Source organism: Mixophyes fleayi, chromosome 4, assembly GCF_038048845.1.
Source record: "Mixophyes fleayi isolate aMixFle1 chromosome 4, aMixFle1.hap1, whole genome shotgun sequence".
NCBI classification, from domain to species: Eukaryota; Metazoa; Chordata; class Amphibia; order Anura; family Limnodynastidae; genus Mixophyes; species Mixophyes fleayi.
Genome location: NC_134405.1, coordinates 306,502,880 through 306,508,879, shown reverse-complemented (window position 1 = coordinate 306,508,879; position 6,000 = coordinate 306,502,880). Strand labels below are relative to the sequence as shown.

At 38.1% G+C, this 6,000-nt stretch overlaps 1 long non-coding RNA gene across 1 annotated transcript in view; it reads right to left on the bottom strand.

The window, feature by feature from the left end:
- Nucleotides 1-458: 458 nt before the first annotated feature.
- LOC142150172 (uncharacterized) overlaps nt 459-6,000 on the bottom strand; it is a 36,624-nt gene continuing 31,082 nt past the window's right edge. Inside the window, exons 2-3 of the long non-coding RNA XR_012691057.1 lie at nt 2,374-2,531; nt 459-721 (exon numbers count right to left, since the gene is read on the bottom strand). This is a non-coding gene — a long non-coding RNA (uncharacterized LOC142150172). The remainder of the gene's footprint in view (nt 722-2,373; nt 2,532-6,000) is intronic.

Sequence of the window (6,000 nt, the reverse complement as noted above, 5' to 3'; positions counted from 1 at the left end):
TAAAGGGCCCACCATTTTTTTTTTTTTAAAGGTGTTAAATGTAGAAATAGACCCTATCCTACCTGTAAGCATCTTCTATAAACACTTTTTAGTAGAGTAAATTTGGCACCTGTCCTAAAGCTTTTGCAATGCTGGAGTGGGAGGGGCAACCATAGTGAATCACCTGCAGTGTAATCAAACTTTAACAGAAAAGTAAAATCCAAAGTCAGGGATTGGGATGTGCCGGAGGAAGACTGGGATTCATTAATGCCTGCCCTCCCTAAACAATGACCATTATCCAGTACACCACAACAGTAGATAGAACATAACTAATATATGGTTAGATGGTATGGAGTTAAAACACATATGTTATTATTTACACCATGTTATAAATATGCCTTACAGTCTTCTTTGTAAAGCTGCATTGAACTTTGCATAATGGTTTTGTTCCATTAAAAACATTTTTTTATTTTCACGCATCCATTTCCATAATGACAAGAGCACCTTGATCACAATACAAATAACTACTGCTTCCACATGCCACTAGGAAAACCATTTTACAGCACTTATAAAAACATTTTTGACTTTGAAAATGTGACTGCTGCTTCTAGTTAAAATTGACAAGTCTCATTGAGTCTGTCAAGACACTTGATGACCCTCGCTTATCTTGTAAATGTTGGCTCTTCAGCTGAATCCTAGTTGTCATCTTGATGCATCCCTCTTGAGTCATCTTCTTCTTTAGCTATTAAAGAGAAAGGGATCTTATTAGCTGGTGGTATTTGTGTGCTGACTTATTTGTCTCTCTAATTTCTAACTATCATGAAGGTTGGATTGGGTTGGACTGCAAGAACCAACTATTATTTTGGCAATTGCACATCTACATAAGTAGGTACATTTGCTGGTAACTCTTGAATTACTATTCTCTCTTGTGTATATGACACTTCATTATATTTCTTCATTACATTATAATATTGTGTACAAAAACGGTAATGCGACTTTAGCCTTTACTATTAACACTGTCAAGCCACATCTCTCCGCTCTCTATACACTTTCGATGCTGTTGTTGAGCATAAGTTTACACACTTGGGGCCTGACTCATTAAGGATCTTAAATTAAGAAATATCTTATTTAAGTCTCCTGGACAAAACCATGTTACAATGCAAGGGGTGAAAACTAGTTTTCCGTTTTGCACATAAGTTAAATACTGACTGTTTTTTCATGTAACACACAAATATTTGATAGCTTATTTGTACACTGAAATTTAAAGTTGATATTTGTGTGCTACATGACAAAACAGTCAATATTTAACTTATGTGCAAAACAGAAAACTAATTTTCACCCCTTGCATTGTAACATGGATTTGTCCAGGAGACTTAAATAAGATATTGTTGTGCCTGATGCAAATGCTTCTGTTTTTGAGCTGGGTGTATCATGAAATGCATATGACTGAACGTGCACATAAATACACATCATTTTTAAGTGCGTCTTTTCACTACTATGCTCTGAGTGCAAATGTAACAACCTATAAATGAGCCACTTTATGTTGTAAATGTCGTGTCCTCTGTTGTAATAAAACTGCATCACAAGTAATTAGAAATAATTATTACTTTTTTAATAAATATGACTTATGTAATTTCTTAAATATTTCCACTTTTTGGACCCTAGATAATTTATGTTTATGAATATTATTTATGCATTTATATACTCATATGTCCAAACAGAATGGGAAAGTAGACTTTCCTAGATGAATTGCCACAATAGTTGGACCCGGATTGCCCAACGGGGGCCCAAGTATTCCCTGAAGTTTCCCACCATTCTAATTGCCCACTCACAGGATTTGAGATGTGAAAAAGTTTAGTTGACCTGTGATAGCGAGAAGCAAGGGTAGATGTTATATTTAGCCAATTTTGTAATTATGCATATGTGTGTGTGGGATGGAAATAATGGATGAGGTATACAGATCACAAAACCCAGAGGCTACTTTTAAAATCTTTTGTATGTATAGCCTACTTTCCTCACAGTAGGTGGTATTTTATAAATACCATACATTTCGCATGTTACGATTTTAAACAAAAAAAGCTGCTTTTATCCTCATATCCAGGAGTATTTTACATGCACTATAAATTATACATTTCATAATGAAACATTTTCACAATAAGTCATGTACATCACTACTCTCCGAATATACATTATACATTATACATTATGCCACGTGTGTGTGTGTGTGTGTACAGTTTATCTATATTTATTTACCACATTTTTAATAATAGTTTAATTGATTTGTTGCTCTTGCTGTCACTTTTAGTAGCTTGCTAATGTTTTGCCAATTTCTGCAAAAATATTTCGTCTGCAGAGTATACTCTTTTTTTTTTGTCATTATTTTTTTTTACTCACCATAAGCCAAATATGCTTATATCCACAATACACTTCCAAGTGTGCAGCCTCAGCAGTTTAAGTGAAGCTGATGCGTCCGTCAGGAGTGAACAGCTGGCTTTGAGGAGGGTCACTGAATTTGTAGGTTTTTTTTTTTGTCCCGGGATTCTCCATGCAAGCTGTATAAAACATCAGGTAAAGTCTCAAGGGAGTCTGCAAATGTGTAAACTTAAACTAACACTTTTTTTGCAGACAAGCAGATTACAAAAATAATCACAACATGCAGTAGTTAAATTGTGTTAAAACATCATTATAAAAGTAATGAAGGCATCTTATGTATATACATGTAGACATAGGTATATAGATATATGTCATATGCATCATTTATGAAAAGTCAGGCAAATTATATTTATTCAGTCATCTCTTTATAATCTGCCTTTTTCTCTCATTTCTGTGCCATGTGGGTGGTGCTGTCGTCCAGGGCGTAAGTCCAAGGGCAGTGGCGCACACGGGGGGTTTCTGAGTCTCCAGAACCCCCCCCTGCGCTAACTAAGTGGCCACCATAGCGGCACTGTCCTATACAGCAGCCGCGGCGCTGTCAAAGAAGCTGTATGTATACAGCACCGCTGCAGACGCTTCTTTGACAGCGCCGCAGCTGCTGTATAGGACAGCGCTGCCGAAACGGAGATGCTGCGCATGCGCGGGTGCATGTGCAGCAGCTCTTTATCGTGTTTTTTGCTTTTTTTGGGGGGGGATCAAGGGGTGGGGGGGAACCCCCCCTGATAATCCTGCGTGTGCCCCTGAAGGGGGCACAGTGGCACGCTCGCTACTTGCCACCCTGGCCTCCATTGCAATGCATGAATGCATGTCACAAGTGGTAGTACTGCAGAATACATTACCAGTGCCAGAGATCCTAAGATGCCGCCCAGCACCCGGCTCCTGGCTGTCTTGTCTCTGCAGTGTCATGATGTCACTATGCTGTCAGTGGACTGAGAGGAGCCGAGAGGTTCCAGGAACTACTGGACAGCGACACCAGGCAGGTAAAGCTGACAGAATGATTACAGAATAAAAATACAGAAGAACAATACAGAAGAATAGAAGAGAAGCAGAGAAGATAATTAAATAACTCCATAATTAATTAATAACTCCAGTACAGAGGGGAGGGCCGGGGCGGGTAGAGGTGCTGTGGGGTTACTTTTGCAGTCTTCAATTAATATTAACCTGCTTTTGCCCTTTAAATTAAAAATTTGCGTATTGATATAGAAAATGTAATTAATCTACTTTAGGTACGCAATTAATTATATTTTTGATACCAATAAACTTTTTATTTATTTAAAAGGTGGAAGCAGGTTAACATTAAATGAAGAGTAAAAAACATAAGGAAACCTGTGCTCATATATGTAAATAACACAATAAATAAATGTGGTTAATTATATAAATGTGGCTAGTTCTAAAATTATATGGTAGCTGAGGATTGATAAAAAATGACCAATCACTAAAAGAAAATGAATAAACAGAAAGAGCGACCACTACCTCTGGGTAATCGAACAATGCAATTTTAAACTTATATTCATAACTTGATAGGTAAGCTATTGCAAGCGACCAACTATATGATGATAATAGGCTTAATAATGGAAAAAAGATTAGTATGTGAATTTGTTTATTTATTTGTTTATTTTGAGTGTATGTATATATATATATATATATATATATATATATATATATATATATATATATATATATATATATGTATATATATATATATATAAAGAGAGAGAGAGAGACAGACAGACACTCTTAGGGGGGTTTCCAGTTGCCTGGAAACCCATTCCATCGTCCACTTCCAGCCAGAAGCTTAAATCACTCTTTAAAACACTGTTTTAAAGATCTGTATCTGTAGCTGGTGCATACAGTGCAGGATATAACCTAGCCAAAACTGCACAAGCCCAGTTGCAGCAGCTCCTCCTGCCTAATCTGGCACCTGTGAGGATTGGTCTGATCAGTCAGTGCATTGGATTGGAGAAAAATCAGGCTTGTTAACATGAGGGAAAACTCAGCTCTGCCTCACTTATACCACTTTCATACTGCCTCCCCGGCACTATCCCGGGTATATGAACCCGGGATATTGCCGGGGCGGCAGAGCCTCTTACCTTCAAATTCCCGGGTAGACCCTGTTCATACTGAATACGGGTCTACCCCGGTCTACATGGCAACATCACAAGAGAAGCTCTGATTGGCTCCTCTTGTGATGCTTATTTTTTCTTGTAACATTATATCTGGTGAGACCCGGGTTGAAAATCCTGGGTTTCACCATTCATAGTGCGGGCAACCAGGGTCGGACCAGGGAATTACCCCACCAAAAGACCCGGGTCTAGTTCATGGGTCAGCCGAACCGGGAATTAGATCTAGAGTCATTCATACTGCAGCCTTGACCGGGGTTGATGGGGCTCGCCCCGGCAAAAAATTGGGTCGAGGCTGCAGTATGAAAGGGGTATTATACTAACTTCTGATAATACTTATGTTAACATTCTCCTGACCACTTATACTATTTATATGAAATAGAGAAGAGTGATACATAAAGTGTTTAGTCTCCCTGACATCACAGCCGTTATGGGGCTAAAACACTATAGAAATGGCAGCTGAATATATAGTGAATCCTGTTCACACTCTAATTAGGACATATTTTTTTTTGCAGACACTTATAGTAACCGGAATATGTGTTGGCTGCACCCAACACTAGATCTGCACTTTAGACTTCAAATTGCAAAAATGAAAGTTGCATTAATATTATTGTTAAAGCTGATTTTAGTGTTTTTACATCTGGAAAATATGTCTTTTTGTTTTGTTACAGGAGTAGTACTCTGCTTGAATCATTATTTTATTATTGAAAGTGCTTTTTGCAGGGTTTTAAATAATTATTGTCTATCATGTGATAAAAGTGATTTCAAGCTAATTATTTCTGCAGCATATGTAGTTGTGTGTAATCATTCTAAGGGAACACAGGTAGACTTCTAAAGTTGGATGATGTCGCCAAAAGCTTATACACGTCTCCTCATACAATGCATAATGTATGGTATCAATAGTGTGGGTCATCTATGGTGCCACTGATTGATATTGTATTATAAGCAGTATGCACTGAATGAGGAGATCTCTGTGTGGTCTATGGAATTACATACACTGAGCTCTGTACGGGACCATGGTTTGTCAGGTGCCATCCATGTCACCTCCATGCGCTGGACACACTTGTTTCAAAATCAGCATTTGGAACCCCCCACTGTTTGTGTACTTATTTTTTCTATACTTGTGGGGATATTGACCTGTTTAGATTGTGGGGAACTCAGTCGCTTGGGGACAAAGAATGAGGCACCTATGAAGCTCACTAACACTAACCAATACAGGAGATCTTGCTAATATACTCAGCATCGAAATCTGGCACATCCCAACAAGACACTTTTATTAGTCCAAAAGTGTGTGTGTTCTTCTGACATGGATGGGAAAGTGTTCACTCCACCACCAGGTGTCGATGGAACAGAAAGCTCCTATGTATGTTTGACTACACTCCAGAAGTGAAGGAGATTGCAGCTTTCCTGCCCTTTTACACATAAAGGGGATAAGACACGGTTACATTCTTTTCCTATCGAAAGGAAA